A 23,559-nucleotide genomic window follows, 5' to 3' on the forward strand; every position below is an offset into this window, starting at 1 on the left:
CGTCCCATTCCAGATATTAGATGTACGTAACAGGCCCTGGGGGAAAATTTGTAATCCTACACACCCTGGTATACGGTAAACAGCTGGTGGTGGCAGGTCTATATTTGCCTCCACCGGCAAACGTGCAACTCTTATATAATGTCATGCAGATTGTGATGGGGTATAATACCCCGGGAGTTTTTCTGTTAGGGGTTTTAACTTGGTTCCCTCACAGGACCTGGACAGATTGCACCCTGTGGCCCGCCCTTCTTTAGATCTACAACATTGGGTTGATACGTTTGCTCTGATGCACGTCTGGCGACACTTTAATCCAGGAGATAGGTAATTCACCTGTCACTCTACCTATTATTGAGTCCTATCCCGTATAGATCTGACGTCTGCGTCCTCTGGTGCACTACACTGGATAAGGGAGGCGCAGCATCTGCCCCATGGAATTTCAGACCATGTCCCTCTCAGCCTTACTATCTCTCTAGCCCGGTCCCCTGGTCTGAAGTTATGGTGTCTGTCCAGGTTCTGGGCGATGTATGAAAGGTTGCAGGAGTCAATGGTGGAGGCTATTTGTAATTTTTGGGTGTTAAATGGGGATTCTGCTACTGCCACAACCCTATGGGACACGTTTAAATTCTGGACAGGGGGGGGAATATATTTCTCAGATCTCTTCCCTGCAGAGAGAGGCTGCTCTGTCCCTAGAGGTGTTAGAAAGGGAGGTTGCTAGGTGTGAGACAGCATCTATTGACTCTCCAACTGCTAATAATTACTTGACATGGCAAGGGGCCTTGTGGGACCTCTCCCTGTTTAATGTTGAACAAACCCGAAAATCTATGCTCCATTCCAAGCAGAGAATTTTTGAATATGGTAACAAGAATGGCAGACTTCTGGCCTGGCTGGCAAGGGGGCAGGCAGCCTCCACGCACATTGCGGGTATTCACGATGCTCGGGGGAGATTGTTGTCCTCTCCCGAGGAAATTGATTCCAGATATGGACCCCTTATATATTTGTACATGTTGGTTATATCCCCCCTTATTCTCCTCTTCTCAAGAGAGAATAAATTCAGTTCCTCTAATCTTTCCTCATAGCTGAGCTCCTCCATGCCTCTTGTCAGTTTGGTTGCCCTTCTCTACACTTTCTCCAGTTCCCCGATATCCTTTTTGAGAACTGGTGCCCAAAACTGAACTGCATATTCCAGAAGAGGTCTTACTCTGGAGTCCATACCTCTTCTAATACAAGAAAGGACTTTGCTCGCTTTGGAAACCGCAGCTTGGCATTGCATGCCATTATTGAGCTTATGATCTACCAAAACCCCCAGATCCTTCTCCACTACGGATCCCCCAGTTGTACTCCCCCTAGTATGTATGATGCATGCATATTCTTAGTCCCTAAGTGCATAACTTTACATTTATCAACATTAAACCTCATCTGCCACAAAGTCGCCCAATTAGACAGAGCATTGAGGTTGGCTTGTAAATTGGCGACATCCTGTAAAGACGTTATTCCACTGCATAGTTTGGTGTCATCTGCAAAGACAGAAATGTTACTTTTGATCTCAGACCCAATATCATTTATAAAGATATTAAAAAGTAAGGGTTCCAACACTGAACCTTGGGGTACACAACTGATAACCTTCGACCATTCAGATTATGAATCATTAACCACGACTCTCTGAATCCTGTCTTTTAGCCAGTTTTCTATCCATTTACAAACTGATATTTCCAAGCCTGTAGACTTTACCTTACACATGAGCCGTGTGTGGGGAACTGTATCGAACGCTTTTGCAAAATCCAAGTATACCACAGCCACACCTCTGTCCAGGGTTATACTTACCTCTTCATAAAAGGAAATCAGGTTTGTCTGACAACTTCTGTCTTTCATGAATCCATGCTGTTTGTTCCTTAAACAGTTATTTAAGCCACATAGGTTTTATTTTTAGCCTTTTAAACTTGTTGCCCATGGGAATATACTTTGCAGTGAATTCCCAAACAGTCTTTTTGAAGAATTCCCATATCTGTTCTGTGTTTATCGATGCCAATATTCTCTCCCAGTCTAATGCCGTGTACACACGATAGTTTTTCGCGATGTGAAAAATTAGGTTTTTTTTTAATGTCATTAAAAATGATCGTGTGTGGGCTCCAGGGCATTTTTCGCAACGTTAAAAATGGCCATTAAAAATTTAGAACATGCTCTAAATTTTCGCGTCGTTTTTAACGTTGTTGTTTTTAACGTCGTAAAAAATGGTCGTGTGTAGGCTTTAACGACGTGAAAAGAACGCGCATGCACAGAAGCAAGTTATGAGACATGAGCGCTCGTTCTGGTAAAACTAGCGTTCGTAATGGAGATAGCACATTCATCACGCTGTAACAGACTGAAAAGCGAGAATCGTCTCTCACCAAACTTTTACTAACTTTTACGATCGTGTGTAGGCAAGGTAGGCTTAACAATAATCGAGTTAAAAAAAACGTTGTTTTTGCTAGACCATTAAAAATGGTTATGTGTACGCGGCATAAGTCCTGGAGAGCAGCCCTCATGCTTAGAAAATTTGCTCTCTTGAAGTTAAGCTAACATCAAATGAAATCATGTTATGATCACTGCTACCCAGGTGTAGGGCCTAGCGGACAGTTTTCCGGCCTAGCGGACAGGTTTCCAGCGGACAAAAGTTTCTTAGCATGCTAAGAAACTTGTCCGCTGGAACCATGTCCGTCGGACATGTCCGATGGTTAGCTACGACTCATCGGACATGTCCGCTGGTTGTGACGTATAACCAGCGGCCCGAAATCCCGCGCATGCATCGAATTGATTCGACGCATGCGTGGAAGCATTGAACTCGCGTGTTAGAGAACGTCGGTGTCTTATACGTCACCGCGTTTTCTGTCCGCGGGGATTTTGGTCTGATGGTGTGTACACACATCAGACCAAAAGCTCCCAGCAGACATGTCCGATGAAAACGGTCCTCGGACCGTTTTCATCGGACATGTCTGCTCGTGTGTACAAGGCCTAACTGTCTCAGCAGTGCCATTACTCCAGTCAATTTCTGGGTAGTTAAAATCCCCCATTATTATCACCGTCCCAGCCCTTGCAGCCCTTTCCATCTGTGCAAGTAGCTGAGTCTCGACCTCCTCGTTAACATTGGGTGGTCTATAAAAAACTCCAATGATTAACTTTAAACTAAGCTTAAGAAGACTTACAGACACTCAATGAAATTGAATGAGAAGCAGTTTCATCTTAAACGGTTTAAGGTTTCATGTACACATAGCCTATCATGACCGCCGGCCACAGGAAAACGCGAAATGTATCCTATCCTGAACGCAATTCTTCTGCGTTCAGGAGAGGGAGGTTGAACCTCCCCTAAGGCCCCTTTCACACTGGGGTGGGAGCGGCGGTGACGGTAAAGCACCGTTATTTTTAGCGGTGCTTTACCGCTAATTTCGCTGCGCTATTCGACCTCCTTAGGGGAGGTTCAACCTCCCTCTCCTGAACGCAGAAGAATTCAGAATAGGATAGGTTTTGCATTTTCCTGCGGCCGGCGGTCATGATAGGCTATGTGTACATGAAACCTTAAATCGTTTAACCACTTAAGACCCGGACCATTATGCAGGTAAAGGACCTGGCCAGTTTTTGCGATTCGGCACTGCGTCGCTTTAACTGACAATGGCTCCCAAACAAAATTGGCGTCCTTTTTTTCTCACAAATAGAGCTTTATTTTGGTGGTATTTGATCACCTCTGCGGTTTTTATTTTTTGCGCTTTAAACAAAAATAGAGCGACAATTTTGAAAAGAAAATCAATATTTTTTACTTTTTGCTATAATAAATACCCAAAAAAAGATATTAAAAAAAACATTTTTTTTCTCAGTTTAGGTCGATACGTTTTCTTCTACATATTTTTGGTAAAAAAAATCGCAATAAGCGTTTAACGATTGGTTTGCGCAAAATTTATAGCGTTTACAATATACAGGATAGTTTTATGGCATTTTTATTAATATTTTTTTTTTTACTACTAATGGCGGAGATCAGCGTTTTTTTTCATGACTGCGACATTATGGCGGACACATCAGACAATTTTGACACATTTTTGGGACCATTGTCATTTTCACAGCAAAAAAATGCTATAAAAATGCATTGTTTACTGTGAAAATGACAATTGCAGTTTAGGAGTTAACCACTAGGGGGAGCTGAAGTGGTTAAGTGTGACCTCATATGTGTTTCTAACTGTAGGGGGCGGGGCTGGACGTGTGACATCACTGATCGCTTTTCCCTATATCAGAGAACAGATGATCAGTGACATTGCCACTATGAAGAACGGGGAAGGTGTGTTTACACACACCTCTCTCCGTTCTTCAGCTCCTGTGACCGATAGCAGGACACCGGCGGCGTCGGGTCCGCAGGACACGGAGCTTCGAACCGGGTAGCGGGTGCGCGCGACCCACGGCTGGGCACTTAAAAGGGACGTACAGGTATGTGCCTGTGCCCAGCTGTGCCATTCTGCCGGCATAAATGTGCAGGAGGCAGTCCTTAAGTGGTTAAGATGAAACTGCTTCTCATCCAACTTCATTGAGTGTCTGTAAGTCTTCTTAAGCGACCTGAGACTGAATAGTTTTCTCCCTATGCTAGAGTCATCATTTAGATCATTTGCGATCATATATGCTCTTCTCCAGGAAGAATAAGTTTAATGATTGTAGTCGCTTTTTAGTGGGGCATTTAAAATAGAGCTAAGGGCAAAACTTTTTTTTGATAGAGTAAGGAAGGTTATAACCCTTGTAAAAAAGGGTGAGATAGCCCAAGTACCAACAAAGCAAAGTCTCTTGTAAACAGGTGAAAAAAGGGGTTAAAAAAAATGTCCAATGTTATATACAGGATAGGGGGAAATTGATAATAGTCAAATATGGGTATGATAATAGTCAATATGGGTATACACCGTTGGCCGCAACCATGAGAGGAGAAGCACAACTCTGGAAAACACAATAGGAAAAAAGAAAGGTGCGCCAATAAGTGCAGTATTTAAAGATGCATTTAATATAATATGACAAACAGCCAAATGGCTACTCACAAAGGGGTGAAGTAATCAGGCATGTAAATGTAATAGGTGTGGCAGGCGCAGCACTATAAAGTGCCTCATGCGCTGTGGCATTAGAAGAATTGTGATATCTCTGACTTTTCAGTCCAACAAGACTGTCTATTACTCTGAAAATTCCTCTATTGCCATTCTGTGGAAGCAGTAAGGTTTAAAGAGCACACCAAATGCTTAAAAATAACTTCTTTATTAACTTCACTTTCTTCATAGATAACACTGCTGCTTTGCAGCAGACAGTCCATGTACAAACACGTGTTGAATAAGTATAACAAAATGGCGGTTCAAATATTTAATCTTGTCATTCAACATATAATGGTGGATATATTTCTTTCTTCAGTATTTATACTCTCTATCTCTCTCTCTCTCTGTAAGTTATCAAAGCATTCTCGGATTTCTCTGAAAGGTATAACTGTGGTTTGCAACTTGGTTTGCAGGGTTGCTTTAGTTCGGTTAGCTTTGGTGCAGTTAGGGCGGTTAGATGACTTTGTTTGGTGGAACTACAAGTGAACACACAACTAGATCAGTATACAGTTCTGATCACACTATTTACAATAAGAACATATTTATATATATATATATAACTTGTGTAACATACCTATTTAGGCCCTTGCTTCCATAAAACTGAACTCTGTATGTCTGCTCTGCTCCCTGTCTTCATGTGGAATGAATTTGCAGCACATGTACAGTATTAGGAACCTCCCAGACAGAATGGATGCAAAGGTAGCTGTGATAGGTCAAGACTCTGCTCAATGTGAGATTAGCTGTGATTGGCTACTGATGAGTCACAAAAGCATAACTCTATGCTTTCTGATATGAATTCTACTGTGTAATTTGAGCTTACCTTCACTGTCCTATAAATAAACGATTCTTAAAGGCATATTTTTTCTTTTGCTTCTGTGAACACAACATACAACTATTATATGACATTCAAGCATAAAATCACAGTGAATAACTTTGCTTTTGTCTCTCACATATAAACATGTGCATTACATTTAGGTTCTTAGCAGGTTTAGCTGTATATACATGTAGGTTATATTAGCTACCTAGAACAGGTTCTAGCTGGCCAGCTACAATAGGGTCCGGGGTCACTGGATGGTCCGTGGGAAGATGAGCTGTGTCCCAGAGGAGATGACAGGCCACTGAAGGATAGGGCAGCAATGGAGCCTCTACAGGTGGTCCTCTGGCTGGTAGCCCTGTAAGCATGTAATTCCAACAGCGTCCGGACTATATATAACCCTTGTCAGTTTTTTTGCCATGTGTGTCCCATAGGAGAGCTGTGAATGTGTTCACACAATACAACACTTATGTGAATGGCCAGAACAAGGCAGGGGTGGGCATAGCATTTCCAGCGACTCTGCTCTTGAAGGAACTGAGGCCGCAGTGAACAGCATTGGAGCTCTGGACTTTATCTTTCTGGAGCACAATAAACCTGTCAAATGTAAATAACAGGCACCTCGTCAGACTTAACGCATGGTATACCTGCAGTTTTTACAAAGTAACTGAATTCTTGGAATTCAGTTTTTAAATATATTCCTTAATGACCAAAGAGGACATAAATCCACTTTGTGTGCTCCAAATGCCTTTGCAAAACCAGACCCAAATGACAGGAACAGAGCTTTGGGAGGGGCCCAGTAGGCCCCACCCACTACAGGCTGCTGCAGGCAAGTCACCCTACACAAGGAGAGAGAATAGCAGTGACCTAACACAAGTATGGCGTAGGGAGTGCTCTTTCAGCATAGTAGGTGGTTTACACAGGACCGCATATATGCATGCATCAAGAGGTTAAAAATTCAGCGTGTGTAATATCTGAATTTGGCTTAATTTCAACCTCTTGTGAATCAGCACTGAACTCAGACTCAGACTGGGAGAGGCAGGGGGAGCACTTGGGGTCAATCGTCTGCCCTACATGCACAGGTGCTAATGAAGCAGAGAGTAGAGTAATAACATCATCAACCTTTTGCTGCTTCTTCAGATGACCAATCACAGGCTGTGGGTAGGGAGGTGACCTGTGCTGTTTAACTGCAGCAAAGAAAAGTCAGGTCACTAGACTGTCTGTACTCTCTGAAAGTCCGGTGTAAATCTCAGGACTGGGTGGACAGAATACCTAACTGATCCTGCCAGTTTCTGACCCAACCCCCGCCCCCCCCCCCCCGTACGCTGACCACGATAATCAGAGCTTTTTTTTTTCTTAAAACCACCGCAGACTCCACCAAAACAAAAGACTTGCTCATGGTTTATTTGGTTATATCGTCTCTGCAATAGTGATAATCAGAGCTTCTGAACCCCTGACACCATGGTCACTGTACGTGCCTCCGTCATCCGCAGCCTTGCTCTCCTGAGTCTGTGTCTCCTTTGTCCTCCTCCTCCATCCCCTCCCTGCCTGTCAGCTCCCCGATCCTCCACTCCTGCTCTAAAAATATTAGTTTTGTTCTTCTATACTTCCCTCTGATATATAACACAAAGCTCCCCAGTGCATGTCATTTATAAAAATATGCGGTATAATAACTTAGTTCAAATCACTGTTCAGTGCTGACGTGACTGCCCGCCGGTCTCCTTGTCTCAGCTGATGTCAGCGGGGGTTTCCCAGCACCTTCCCCTGCAGCTATCGCATCAAGAGAGGAGACCAGCAGGCAGTCACGTCTGCGCTGAAATGCTCTGAAGTAAACTATTATACCGCATATTTTTATAAATTACATCCACTGGGGAGCTTAGGCTGCTTTCACACTGAGGCGCTTTGCAGGCGCTATTGCGCTAAAAATAACGACTGCAAAGAGCTGCTCCTTTATATCCAGTGTGAAAGCCTGAGGCCCCGTACACACGGCCGAGGAACTCGACGTGCCAAACACGTCGAGTTCCTCGGTGAGTTCAGGGATGAAGCCGCCGAGGAGCTCGGCGGGACGCCTTCTCCCATAGAACAACGAGAAAATAGAGAACATGTTCTCTATTTTCTCGACGAGTTCCTCGGCGGCTCCATCGGGCCAAAAGTGTACAGACGACAGAGTTTCTCGGCAGAATCCGGGTTTGACCGAGTTTCTCGGTGAATTCTGCCGAGAAACTCTGTCGTGTGTACGAGGCCTTAGGGCTTTTTCACTGGAGCATTGTGCTGGCAGGACGGTAAAAAAAGTCCTGCCAGCCGCATCTTTGAGGCGCTGTAGGAGCGGTGAATATACTGAAATCAATGGGGCAGCGCCTCCAAAACGCCCGCAAAGCGGTGTTTTTGCGTGCAGGTTTAATCCTTCTTCGGCCGCTAGCGGGGGTTAAAATCGCGGCAAAAACGACGGTAAAGCGTCGCTAAAAATAGCGGCACTTTAGCGCTGACGCACCCAGCGCTTCAGTGTGAAAGTAACCTCCGTGTTATATATCAGAGGGAACTATAGAAGAAAATGTTTTACCTTAACAAACACTTTAACTCTGTGTCTGGAATGCATCTTTTAATGACTGCAGCATTTTTTCACTGCTGTGAGTATAGCTTAATGCTCTAAGATGCTGAATGGTATGGTATAACAACAGCTGGCAAGAGTTCAGGAGGTGATACTGCCTTTTGTCCTGGTGCCTTTTTTTTATTTTTATGCCAAATGACAATTTTACATTGTGGAAACATGCTGAAACGGTGAGTCAAGCATTTGGTTGACAATTGTGGTGTGGCCCCATTGATCTCAATAGGTGAATTTGATAGGCATTGCCACCTGTCAAACTCTGCAGCCTGAGTTAAAACGGCAGTGGCAGTTGTGGTGAAGCCCGATTGATCTCAATAGGTGAGTTTGAAAGGCATTGCCGTTTGTCAAACTCTGCAGCCCGAGTTAAAATTGCAGCGGCAATGAAGCAAATTATCGTGGCTGTGGCATGTGTACAGTCCTGTAATGTTAAAACTCAGGTCGGCGGCCGAAGGGGGAAAAACTACAGCTCAACTTTCTGTTTTTACTGCCCACCTCTGTGAAAGAGCTCTTAAAGTGTTACTCAACCCACAACAGTAAAATCAATGGGGTAGATTCAGTAAGATATGCGCATTTTTTACGTAGGCGCACCGTTTTTGCCCTGCGCCCCCGCAAATTTTCTGTGCTACCCTCGATTCACGGAGCAGTAGCTCCGTAAATTGCGAGGGCGCTCCGGCAAAATGCCCGGCGTAAGCGCGCGCAATTTAAATGACCCCGTAGGGGGCGGGAATCATTTAAATTAGGCGCATTCCCGCGCGGAGCGTAGTGCGCATGCTCCATCGGGAAACTTTCCCGACGTGCATTGCGGTAAATGATGTCGCAAGGACGTCATTTGCTTTAAAGTGAACGTGAATGGCGTCCAGCGCCATTCACGATTCACTTACGCAAACGACGTAAATTTAAAATTTTGCGACGCGGGAACGACGGGTATACTTTAGCATTGGCTGCCCCTGCTATAGAAGGGGCAGCCTTACGCAAAAAAACGCCGTACGCAAACAACGTAATCTGCGTACGCAGGGCTCGCGTAACGTTGTGAATCGGCATTAGTATGCAATTTGCATACTATACGCTGACCACTACGGGAACGCCCCCTAGCGGCCATCGCAAGAATGCAGCCTAAGATATGCGGGCATAAGAGCCTTATGCCACGCATATCTTAGGCTGCAGTCGGCGTAACAAGCTTTCTGAATACAGAACACTCGTTACACCGGGGCAAGTAAGCACTTGCGCTGCGTAACTATGGTTACGCAGGCGCAATTGCTCTCTGAATCCGGGCCAATGTGTATATGCAGTAAAGCATGCTTGTTATACTTACTGTTGAGCCTAAGGGGTTAATCCTCTGCATTGTGTAAAAAATATGTTCGATCCTGTGTCCTCTGATCTTCCCCTTCTTCCACTGTCCCCAATCCATCTCCTGATACAACAGAGCCTTGGAGGCACTCTGCACATGCTAAGTTTGGTGTGTATTGCTAGAGAGTTTGGGGTAGATTCACGTAGATCCGCGTATCTTTGCGGCGGCGTAACGTATCCGATTTACGTTACGCCTCCGAAACTTAGACGGCAAGTGCTGTATTCTCAAAGCACTTGCTCCGTAAGTTGCGTCGGCGTAGCGTAAATTGGCCGGCGTAAGCCCGCCTAATTCAAATGTGGGACAGGGGGGCGTGTTTTATGTTAATGTTCTGTGACCCGACATGATTGACGTTTTTCCCGAACGGCGCATGCACCGTCCGTGGAATTTCCCAGTGTGCATTGCTCCTAATACGCCGCAAGGACGTCATTGGTTTCGACGTGAACGTAAATGACATCCAGCCCCATTCACGGACGACATACGCAAACGACGTAACTTTTTCAAATTTCGACACGGGAACGACGGCCATACTTAACATTGGTATGCCGCACTTACGCCACCATATAGCAGGGGTAACTATACGCCGGGAAAAGCCTAACGTAAACGGCGTAACTGTACTGCGTCGGCCGAGCATACGTTCATGAATTCGCGTATCTAGCTCATTTACATATTTTGACGCGTAAATCAGCGTACACGCCCCTAGCGGCCAGCGTAAATATGCAGTTACGATCCGACGGCGTAAGAGACTTGCGCCTGTCGGATCTAAGGGAAATCTATGCGTAACTGATTCTATGAATCAGGCGCATAGTTACGACGGCGCAACTCAGAGATACGACGGCGTATCTGGGGATACGCCGTCGTATCTCCACTGAGAATCTGGCCCTTTATTTTTTTCTTGAGAGAGTGCATGTGATCAGTACTGACCAGACAGAGGGTCGGGGGTCCTGTAGTCTCACAGGACAAACAGGGGAGAATGAAAACTCCTCCTACAACCTTTAAAGGAGTTGTAAAGTCAGAAGTTTTTTTGAACTTTATATATTCTATGCATTAAGATAAAAAAAAAAACTTCTGTGTGCAGCAGCTCCCCTAACACTTACCTGAGCCCCCTCTCTGTCCACGAGTGTCTCGGCTGTCAGTCTCTCCCATCTGATTGGCTGAGACACAGCAGCGGCGCCATTGGCTCCTGCTGCTGTCAATCAAAGTCAGCTAGCTGCAACACGGGTGCTTTTAACCCTTTGTTCAGCCGCTAGCAAGGGTTTATAATTGCCCCGCTAGCAGCTGAAAAGCGCAGCAAAAACGACGGTAAAGCGCCGCTAAAACTAGAGGCGCTCTACAGATAACGCGATGTGGCCCCAATGTGAAAGGGGTCTTTAGGTCACAAGACTGCTCTAACTGCTGATGAGAAAAGGTATTTAGCAGTTTATATTTACTAAAATATTTGTATTTCCATGTTCTGTGTACTGTGGGACACCAGGTATAGTGAATGCAGGGTGCTGGGTTTAGTAACACTTTAAAGCTGACGTGTAGATATGCATATTTTAACATACCAAGCTAGACCAATGTAAGTATATGTGTGCCATAGCTGGGTGATCCTGGAGGAATCTAGAAATCACTGTAGTAGGCACGGTTACCACAGTGATCTCCTTTAGCTTTTGGGTCCTGTACCCTGCTGCTTACTAAACGCAGGAGGAGGTCCCTTCTCAGCCCCATTCATTGAACGCTTTCTATTTTCTCATTAGACGCAAAGTGTTCCCTGATTGGACGAGGTAGAGATACCCCCACCCTGCCTTGTCACCTCATCCAATCAGAGAATGCTTTGCACTCACTGAGAAAATGCAACGTGTTCCCTGATTGGATGAGGTGGAGGTTGTAACGCTACCACCCTACCTTGTCACCTGATCCAATCAGAGAATGCTTTACATTCACTGAGAAAATGCAAAGGGCTAGATTCAGCATTGATTTACACTGGCGTATCTATAGATACGCCGCGTAAATTCAAAGCTGCGGCGGCGTATCTTTTTTCTGTATTCAGAAAGCAAGATACGCCGAAATTAGCCTAAGATCCGACTGGCGTAAGTCTCTTACACCGTCGTATCTTGCACCTCATATTTACGCTGGCCGCTAGGTGGCGCTTTCGTTGTTTTCGGGGTAGAATATGCAAATGACCTAGATACGCCGATTCACAAACGCACGTACGCCCGGTGCAATTTAGTTACGTCGTTTACGTTAGGCTTTTTCGGCGTAAGGTTACTCCTGCTATTAGGAGGCGCAGCCAATGTTAAGTATGGACGTCGTTCCCGCTTCGAATTTTGAATTTTTTACGTCGTTTGCATAAGTCGTACGCGAATAGGGCTGGACGTAATTTACGTTCACGTCAAAAGCAATGACGATTTGCGGCGGAATTTCGAGCATGCGCACTGGGATTCTTTCACGAACGGCGCATGCGCCGTTCGTAAAAAAACGTAAAATACGCGGGGTCACCATTCATTTTAATAAAACATGCCCCCCTCATCCTCATTTGAATTAGGCGCGCTTAAGCCGGCCCCATTTACACTAATCCGCCGTAAGTTAGGAGGCAAGTGCTTTGAGAATACAGCACTTGCCTTAAATACGATACGCTGCGCCGCCATAACAATGCGCGCAGCTACCTGAATCTAGCCCAAAGTGTTCTCTGAATGGTGCTGATGCAGAGCGAGCGACCTCCTGTGTTCACAATGTAGCGGTTTGGGATCCCAGAGGTCCATCACATACATATGGTCCAAGCTGTAATCATTTCCACACCTGGAATGCAGATTTAAAGCGGGGGTTCACCCTTAGAGGGCACTTTTCCCCCTTAGATTCCTGCTCGTTATTACTAGGGGAATCGGCTATTTATTTTAAAATATGTGCAGTACTTACCCGTTTACGAGACGCATCCTCTCCGTCGCTTCCGGGTATGGGCTTCGGGAATGGGCGTTCCTTCTTGATTGACAGGCTTCCGAGAGGCTTCCGACGGTCGCATCCATCGCGTCACGATTTTCCGAAAGAAGCCGAACGTCGGTGCGCAGGCGCAGTATAGAGCCGCACCGACGTTCGGCTTCTTTCGGCTACGAGTGACGCGATGGATGCGACCGTCGGAAGCCTCTCGGAAGAATGTCAATCAAGAAGGAACGCCCGCTCCCGAAGACCCATACCCGGAAGCGACGGAAGAAGATGCAGCTCGAAAACGGGTAAGTACTGCACATATTTTAATATAAATAGCCGATTCCCCTAGACCGAACGAGCAGGAAGCTAAGGGGAGATTTTTTTTTTTTTTTTAAATGGGTGAACTCCCGCTTTAAGTTTTGTGTGTGTCTGATCTCAGGCTGTGTGCACCTAAAAGCTGACCAGGGTGTCCTCACAACTATTGATAGATGTGCAGCAGCTCCAAAGACTTGCAGATCTAAAAGGATGCAGGGGATGCCGTGTTTGTAAGAACACCGGTATGAATGAGGCGGAGAAGAGGCGGGGCCAACCTGCAAGCTGAGCAGCTCTTTTATTCAATCCCTATCAAGCTTTATTGTGAACTGACAAATCTATTTGCCTTCTGCAAATGTTAATTCGCACGTATGATGTGTTAGTGGAAGCAAGGAGAAGCCTTTTCCTTCTTCTAGTATATCTCTCCATGGTGTGGTAGAAGCGATGTCTCTGCTGTGAGATGTACCCAGCACCAGCATGCTGCTCACTCAGTCTATGCCCCCATTCTATTGTCTCTTCTTTCCCATCCACACACTGCATCCAAGCAGCATCTGCTGCCTGATCAGAGACAAATGCTTCACAAATCATTCATTTATTATTGGCTTCCAAAACAATAATCATTATATGTGTGTTAGTAGAGTTCCATAGTAGTCTAATGGGCTTCCTAGCCATTGTCTCTATCCTTATTGCTAAATATTGTACTGTATATCCAGCAGATATCCAGTATATATATATATATATATGTATGTAAAAAAAAAAGCTTTCAATAAATGCAAACTCCAATCAAAACGTATTTTGTTTTTTTATTATTATTTTTGGATAGTATGGGGAAGAGTTAAAGCAAAGCTCCGGGCATTTTTTTTCCCTCCATGCATTGGGGCTGTACCTGCACTGCACAGGTTAATTGCTCATCTTTGTCTAGGACAGGGATCTCCAAACTACGGCCCTTCAGGTGTTACGTAACTACATGTCCCATTAAGCATTGTAAAACGCTGACATTCGCAGACATGACTAGGCATTATGGGATAATGGGATTTGTTGTTCCTGAACAACTGGAGGACCATAGTTTGGAGACCCCCGCTCTAGGAGATTGGAGAGCGGAGATATACTCACCTAATCCTCCCAGGTCCTTGCCACTCATGCCCAAATTGCGATCTAACTGGTCTCATGCGGTGGACTGTTCCTGACATCATCACGGCCATAGACCTGCTCTGGATGTGAAGACGTCAGGACTCAGGAACAGTCCACCACTGGATCGTGGGGGAGCGTTGTTTGTCGCTGAAGCAGAGGATCAGGTGAGTATATGCTTTTTATTCGCCCCTTGACAAAACGAGCAGTTAACCCATGCAGTGTGGACACAGCCCCACTGCATGGGAGAAAAAACTTGCCCCGAATTCAGCTTTAAAGTGGTTGTAAAGCATTCAGGTTTTTCACCTCAAAGTAGATGTAAACCAGGGGTTTTAAACTGGTGGCCCTCCAGCTGTTGCAAAACTACAAGTCCCATCATGCCTCTGCCTGTGGAAGTCATGCTTGTAACTGTCAGCCTTGCAATGCCTCGTGGGACTTGTAGTTCGGCAACAGCTGGAGGGCTGCCAGTTTGAGACTCCTGAAGTAAACCCTCACATATGCCCAGTGAAGTGAACAGCCTCAGATGATACACAGCGATGAAACAAATCCTCCTACATAAGTTTTACATGTATATCTGCGGTCTTCAGCGCGCTATATTCTTTAGGAAGTGCACATCGTGTTTACATTTTTTCTTCCTGTTCCAGGAGGGGGAGAGGAGTCTTGGCATACACTGCGTGACAGCTGATTGAAGGAAAGGCACACCCCCCCCCACACCACATAGGCATAGGATAAAAGAAACATGTAGAACTGTGCTGTGAATAGACAAGCTCTCTGCTAATCTATTTATAGAACCCTCCCCAACACTAATTTCCAGCTGCTTTTATCTCCAGTGTCTGAGAACTTATCTGAATTTATCATGCTGATAACAGAGGAACGGAGCAGCAGAAAGACACAGTACTCAGAGCTTTGGAGAGAGAGATGAGAAAACACTGCAGGTATATGTGCCTAGGTCAAATTTAATGAATCGGTTTACATCGACTTTTATACATTCTTTACTTTAAGGTGAAGAACAACTTCTGTGCTACAGCTTCCTCCCCCCTCCCCTTTTTCTTACCTGAGCCCAATCTGATCCAGCGATGTGCACCAGTGTAGCATCTCCAGCCACTGTTGTTGTGATTGGACAGATTGATAGCAGCAGGAGGCATTGACTATGAATAAAAATATGTGATACAGGGGTGGGACCAAGTCCTGCTGTCTGTGTCAATGGACCCAGCAGTGGGACTCGGGAACGAGCACGCAAGGTGCCCCTATGGAAAGCAGCTTTCTGCGGGGGCACACAATGAAGAGGAGGGGCCTGGAGTGCCGGCGGGGACCCCAGAAGAAGAGCATCAGGGCTGCTCTGTGCAAAACCATTACACAGAGCAGGAAAGTGTAGGCATGTTTGTTATTTTTTTATTTTTTTTAACAGAAAGGTTTACAAACACTTTAAAGCCACTTTATAATATATTAGTATAGTTGTCTATGTCCCTATTTAGGAGGTTCCCCTAAATTCCTGTTGTGGTGTCCCAATGCACATGTTCAGTGGTGGCTGGTGCTCAACATTTTTTGGGGGGCACAAACGAAAAAAAAAACAATTGCAGCCACTGTGCCATGCCATCAAACGCAGCCAATGTGCCATGCCATCAAACGCAGCCACTGTGCCATGCCATCAAACGCAACCACTGTGCCATGCCATCAAATGCAGTCACTGTGCCATACCATCAAACTCAGCCACTGTGCCATCAATTGTCACCACTATGCCATGCCATTAAACGCAGCCACTGTGCCATGCCATCAAACGCAGCCACTGTGCCATGCCATCAAACGCAACCACTGTGCCATGCCATCAAATGCAGTCACTGTGCCATACCATCAAACTCAGCCACTGTGCCATCAATTGTCACCACTATGCCATGCCATCAAACCCAGTCACTGTGCCATGCCATCAAACACAGCCACTTTGCCATCAATTGTCACCACTGTGCCATGCCATCAATTGTCACCACTTTGCCATCAATTGCCACCACTATGCCATGCCATCAATTGTCACCACTTTGCCATCAATTGTCACCACTGTGCCCATCAATTGTCACCACTGTGCCATCAATTGTTACCACTGTGCCCATCAATTGTAGCCACTGTGCACCGCAATTGTCGCCACTGTGCCCCGCAATTGTAGCCACTGTGCCCCGCAATTGTAGCCACTGTGCCCTGCAATTGTAGCCACTGTGCCCCACAATTGTCGCCACTGTGCCCAGTAAAATGCCCCCCCCCCGGCACTTACCTTTCTGGGGTCAGCCGTGCTTCTACTGTCTCTCGATGTGCCTCGTCCCGCCCTCGATTACGCTTCAGCCAATCAGGTTACCGATTACCAGAATCAGATTACCTGATTGGCTGAGACGCCTGTCAGTCTTATCCAAGGAATGCACCGCCGGTACGTCCCGAGGATAAGCATTCAGGAAGCCGACTACAGCCTCAGGGCTGTACTCGGAAAGCCTATCAGAGCCGCTGGCTCTGATAGGCACTTCCACACAGCCAACCAGCTTCCGTTATTCAGCTGGCTGGCGCTCAACATCCGGGCAGCTGAATAGTGGGCGTGGGCGGCAGCGGTGAAAATATATAGATTCATACAATGCATGAATCTATATATTTTAGTGGCTGTGCGAGAGCCAGAGGGGGCGGCGCTCTGGCGCCCTCTATGGACGAACCGCTCCTGCGACATGTTCCTGAAAATAGAGTGAGTGGTTGCTGTAGTGATCACCACCTGGGGACTGGAGAGACTTTAAGGCATGAAATATATCACCAGCACACCAAAGAACTCCATAAAAGGGTCCAACACGTTACTGAATGATCATATCACAGCTGAAGGTAGGTCACATGCTTGATGAAGGGGTCCAGTGTGGTTCGGAAACGTCGTTAATTTCTGCTGTGCTGTGATTATTCAATAAAGCATTGGACCCTTGTATGGACTTCCCTGGTGTGCTGGTGCTGGTGACATATCTCATACATTGGTGACAGAACAGGACGCATGGTGAAGTCTCCGTGAAGCCTAGTACACTTGATGAGAAAGCCATACAAAAAATACAGATTTCGAAGCTATCGTACAATAATCTGATTGTTAGTACAGAGCTTTCGAGAGCCGATCACAACAGTTCATTCAAAATTATCCAAAGGGACAAACATGAACAATTTTCTCATATGATACCAGATCGTACAAATTTTTGTTTAATCAGTACAGTATTTGTCCGAAAATACAATACAAATAGAACACATTACATCACTTCCGAAGTTGTATTCTGTTGTAAGAGAATTTTCGTGAATTTCGTAAATGCGTACATTTCCCATGCAAAAAAACGAAGATAATAATTTGTGCGATATTCTCATGTGTGCACCAGGCTTTAAGCTTACCACATCCATTGCAATCTGATTGTACAATCTCCTTTAGATCATCGACAGCTATGTAGGGTAAAAACCTGCCTGATTGGATACAAATTATTTTCATAGCTTGGGTAGGTCTTCATATTACATAGTTTTGGAAAATCTTGAAGCTGAACTCCAGGTATGATTTGACATTGGTTCAGCTTAGATCAATGTAAGTATGCATGTCTCATAGTTCAGAAATCACGAGGAAGCTAACAATCACTGTTGTAGTCAGTGCTACTACAGTGTTAGCAAAGTTCCTCTGGGTCACATGTTGAGTATAGTAACCATACGGGCTGATTGCTTGGCACTGCAGCAAATTAGAGAACGCCTTGTATTATTTTCAAGGCATTCTCTGATTGGATAAGTTGTAGATTGAAATGGTATTACCCAGCCACCCCACCTTGTCCAATCAGAGAATGCTTATATACTATTTAAAAAAAAAAAAAAAAATACAAGGCATTTTGTGGATGGGGGCAGAGCCAACGAGCGATCCATTGTGGTTAGGATGCAAAAGAGAAGCTGCTCGGCAAAGCATCTGGAAGATCGCTGCTATGACGGTAGCAACCTCAGCAACTAGTGTTTCCAGATTCTGAAACAATCGCCCAGGTATGAGATGTGTATATTTACAGTGGTCCAAGCTGCACCAACGTAACTGCAATAAAAATCATATCTAGAGTTCAGTTTTAAAGTGATTGTAAACCCTTAATTAAAAAAAAAAAAAATAACAATTATGTTATAATTACCTGCTCTGTGCAATGATTTGGCAGAGAGCAGCCCTGATCGTCTGCTTCTTGGGTCCCCTACCAACGCTCCTGTCTCCAACCCACCCCCCCCCCCCCCAACGAGTGCCCACCAGTGCTCACTCCTGAGCTGTCTCTGTGTATCCAGAGACTCACATAGTGCTCCACCCACCACACCACTGTGATTGACAGCAGCAGGAGTCAATGGCTCCTGCTGCAGTCTCTAAGCCTATGGGAAAGGAAAGAACCTCTGCTCTTGTGCACAGCACTCGATCGAGATTGGGGACAGGTTAGTATTGGGGGGGGGGGGGGCTGGCGGTGGAGCTACACAGAGAATGCAATAAGGTGAAAAACCTTCAGCCCTTAGAACCACTTTAAGGGCCCTTTCACACGGGCGGATCAGTAATGATCCGCTCCGTGTGTCCGTAAAAGCTCAGCGGGGATCCTTCGTAAAATCCCTGCTGAGCCGTCGGCTGACAGGGCGGTCCCCGCACACTGTGCAGGGACCGCCCTGTCTTTCCTCTGCTCTCCCCTATGGGGGATCGGATGAGCACGGACCGTAAGTCCGTGTTCATCCGATCCGCTAGACGGAAGAAAAATCGGATTTTCTTCCGTCCGAAAAATTGGATCTGTGCGGAGGCGGACGATTACGGGTGTCAGCGGATGGTCATCCGCTGACACCCGCAATCACATTGGGACCAATGTATGTCCCGTTTTCATCCGCAACGGATGGATGAAAATGCGGACATACGGTCCGCACGTCTGAAAGGGCCCTAAGTTCATGTTCAACAGCAACATAATAATTATAATTGAATGTAGGGCAAGCTAATGTGGGCGCTCTAAAAAGTTCTGCTCCTGCACTTGGAAACTTAAATATAACCTTTTAAAACTTCAGTCTTTTAACCACTTGCCTACTGTGCACATACACCCCCTTCCTGCCCAGACTAAATTTTAGCTTCCGGCACTGCGTCACTTTAACTGACAATTGCGCGGTCGTGCGACGTGGCTACCAAACAAAATGTACGTCCTTTTTTTTCCACAAATAGAGCTTTCTTTTGGTGGTATTTGATCGCCTGTGCGGTTTTTAGTTTTTGCGCTATAAACAAAAAAAGAGCGTAAATTTTGAAAAAAAACCACAATATTTTTTACTTTTTGCTATAATAAATATCCCATTTTTTTTTTTTTTTTTTTTTTTTATCTCCGTTTAGGCTGATACGTATTCTTCTACATATTTTTGGTAAAAAAAAAATCGCAATAACCGTATAGTGACTGGTTTGTTATATTGCCTACAAAATAGGGGGACATAATTATGATTTTTTTAAATTATTTTTTTACTAGTAATGGCGGCGATCTGCGATTTTTTTTCTCGGGACTGCGACATTATAGCGGACACATCGCACACTTTTGACACATTTTTGGGACCATTCACATTTATACAGTGAACAGTGCTATAAATATGCATTGATTACTGTATAAATGTGACTGGCAGGGAAAGGGTTAACCACTAGGGGGCGGGGAAGGGGTTAAATGTGTAGCCTAGTCAGTGTTCTAACTGTGGGGGGAGGGGGGTGACTGGGGGAGGTGACCTATCTGTGTCCCTATGTACAAGGGACACAGATCGGTCTCCTCTCTCCCTGACAGGACGTGGATCTCTGTGTTTACACACAGAGCTCCACGTCCCTGCTCAGTTACTGGGCAATCGCGGGTGCCCGGCGGCCATGACGTCCTGTCAGAACAACAGGGGATTCCGCCCGCCGTCATTTGACGGCGTGCAGTTGTAAGGAGGTTAAAAAAGAAATAATTTTTAATGAATGTTCTATAAATGTCCAGTCATAGGTCCTCTAGGAACTAACATGTCTTCCACATTTATTCTACTGGGCTTTCCTACGGTATACTTGCCCAACTCAGAGCTGCAACTACTCTTCTGTTCAGCTCTTACTTACTTACCATAAAGCACTTGCACTATGGATGACTATGGCTAGTGATGAGCTGAACAAATAGTAGTTCCCCTGCCTTGCTAGGTAAGTATAAAACAAAGGCTGATTGCATTAGTATGCATTGGTGGGGGAGCAAGAGTCCCCTGCACACGCAGAGGCTGGTCACTTTTGCGACTGAAGCATTACTATACCTACACCTCCAGCTTCATGTCTGGACCACAGGTGACTAACTGATGGGGCAGAGATAATACCATATTATCTTAGTAGTTTATTTCTGTAATTTTTTGGAACTGTGCTATTTTAAAGCTTAACAGTAGTATCTTATAGTATGAGGTTTTTGATTTGCATGTTACATTTTAAATACATTTATTAATACTTAGCTAACTAGCTTACATGGCTTATGACAATGGAAATTCAATTGTTCAGGACTCCATGTCCCCACTATAATAAAAACCAATTACATTGGTAATGAATAGACATTTGTCAAGTGGATTTATTCCAAAAGCATATTCATTTTAAACCTTATTGTAAAAATCATTCATTCAGTATAAAAATCACAGAAGACAAGAACATTGAAGGCACACTTCAGACAAAATGGAAAATAAAGTAGTGAGAGGCATGTAGGAAACTTAGTCTTTGTTACCCTGGGCTCCAGGTTTTCATGCGGGCGTTAATGTAATACCCTAGTCCAACTTTTTGCTTTATAAAAAAAATGTACAGGTTTCTATTTTACGTATTTCATAACATGCTTAAACTAAAGGCAAAACTTTTTCCTGGGGCCTCTGTGGCAGCATGCATGTGGTAGTAGTCCCGCCTACTTCTGCCCACTGGACCAGTGCATAGCTATAAAAAGTTAACACCCACACAACAGCCCATTTCCCATTTTTGTCCTCACAAACTCACAGCCAGTATGAAGAGAAGAAACCCTTACCTGACACATTTGGTGGTTTTCAGCCTCTCCTGTAGCACAGTTCCTGACCTTGGGACTTTAAATGCTCTGATAAGGCAGGGAACCCCTTCTATGGATCTTTTAGAAAATCAGGTGCTAACTAGACCCACATACAGCAGTTTGGCCAGGGCTGTGTTCCTCAGAAGTGCTGTCCATGTCCCAAAGGAAGATTCCGTCTCTTGGTTGGATGTGGCTGGGATGGAAAGTTTCTCTCAGCCTTTACTTTCCTCTTGTTTTTCAAGATGGACCCTGTACTGATGCTTCGATTTCTAGTTCCATCATGTTAAAGCGGTGGTTCCCCCTAAAACACATTTCTAACAATAGATTCGTAAGACCCGTTACACTGCGGGTAGGCTGGCTTTTTTTTTTTTTTTTCGTACATACCGACATCTCGGCGTCTCGGCGTCTCGTCCCTTGGCGGTGGGCGTTCCTATTTGATTGACGTTCCTCGGACGGGCGAATACGTGACGTCACGACTTTCCGACAGAAGCCGAACGTCATTGCGCATGCGCCGTATAGAGTCGGCTCTATACGGCACCTGCGCAGCGACGTTCGGCTTCTTTCGGAAAGTCGTGACGTCACGTATGCGCCCGTCCGAGGAACGTCAATCAAATAGGAACGCCCACTGACAAGGGACGAGACGCCGAGATGTCGGTATGTACGAAAAAAAAAAAAAAAAAGCCAGCCTACCCGCAGTGTAACGGGTCTTACGAATCTATTGTTAGAAATGTGTTTTAGGGGGAACCACCCCTTTAAGTGAACTCAGCAGACCATCAACCAACTCCATGGTCTAGGGTTCAGGTTCCATCCTGTCTTGAAAAGATGCAGTCTACTAAATCTATGAGTACGTCCTGAACTGCCACCTGGATTTCTATTCTCAGTTTCCCTGTGTTCTACCATGAGCTTGAGGTGATTGTAGCAGGATTAGTGCACTTGCTGCAGGAGCATTTGGGCGCTGTTGTCCTTTTTACCATCTGGACTGGTATTTTTGGGGTGGGCTTTCAGGGCATGCTCCCTTGAGGGGGGGTGCGCTCTGGGGATCTGTCCTGGGGATTTAAATGTTGGTGCGGGTGGGGCAGGTGGGGAGGGTTGTTTTTTCTACCAGTTGGACATTCACCCTTATCTGAAGCCAGCTTCTGGATTAAGAATTCTTGGGGAGGCTTTTCGAGCTGCAGGCAGTTCACACCTATGCTGTTGTCACGGCATCAAGAGCCTGTGGGCATTTATTTGCATGTGCCATAGTGGGATTGATTTTACCGACTGGGTGAAGTACTTCTTCAACACCTTCAGATTAATTATAGCACACTTACAAACAGTCATTAGCTAGCTATAACAGCTATACCTAGTTCCTTAGAAACCAACAATGTGCATTAGAGCCTTCTGACAATTGTATTGGGGTTCCTAAAGTTAATTCCAATGCCTTGTACACACGTCCAGTTTTCCTGTCGGGAAAACTGCCATGACAGCTTTTGGCCGGGAAAACTGTCCGTGTGTATGCTCTATGGCAGTTTTCCCGACAGGAAAACCACCAGGAATCGCGGCAGGACTGACTTTTTACCGCCGGGAATCCCGATCGTGTGTGCGGGGCATAAGGCACCGAAAGTAATTGCTGTACATTCCTCCGGCAGCATCTGGACATTGTGGGCAGCTTATGCAAGAGATGTCAGCCAACATGGCAGGCAGGAGAGCCAATCATGTTCTATTATGGTACATTCTTTCAGCACTACTGATGGGTTTAGTAGTCCTTAGGCTGCATTCACATCTAGACGGACGAAATCGCGGCGTTTTGTCGCCGCAAATCGCGGTAAAAATAGCGGCGTTTTGTACCGCGATTTGCGGCGACAAAACGCCGGTATTGTCCGCCTAGATGTGCCCCAAGATGACCCCCTCTATGGAGATGATTGCCATCTCCTAGCCGAACGCTCGAAGACGCCTGAAAAAAAGGTCCGGGACCTTTTTTCACGTGGCAGGCGACAGGCGTCCGGCGTTCGGCGTGGAGATGTGAACCATCTCCATAGAGGGACATGTGTTTTCAGCCCTCTGGCGGCAGCGGCGTAGCGCTACAGGCGTAAAAACGCCTAGGTGTGAATGGGGTCTAACTACACCTTATTTTGTCAGGAAGTAGCTAATTCACTTTGAAGTATGATAGGATTTGTGGAAGCTTCCCACCCTGGTAGTTAGTTTTTAATCTACTGCATGTATGCTGCCATGAAGGCACCAGGAAAGCAGAAAATTGTATCATACTTACCATATTTTTCCTTTCCTGGGCTGTTGTGTGGGTGTTAACTTTTTATAGCTCTGCACTGGTCCTGTAGGCAGAAGTAGGAGGGGCTACTACCATA

This window comes from Rana temporaria, chromosome 1 (genome assembly GCF_905171775.1).
Source record: "Rana temporaria chromosome 1, aRanTem1.1, whole genome shotgun sequence".
NCBI classification, from domain to species: domain Eukaryota; kingdom Metazoa; phylum Chordata; class Amphibia; order Anura; family Ranidae; genus Rana; species Rana temporaria.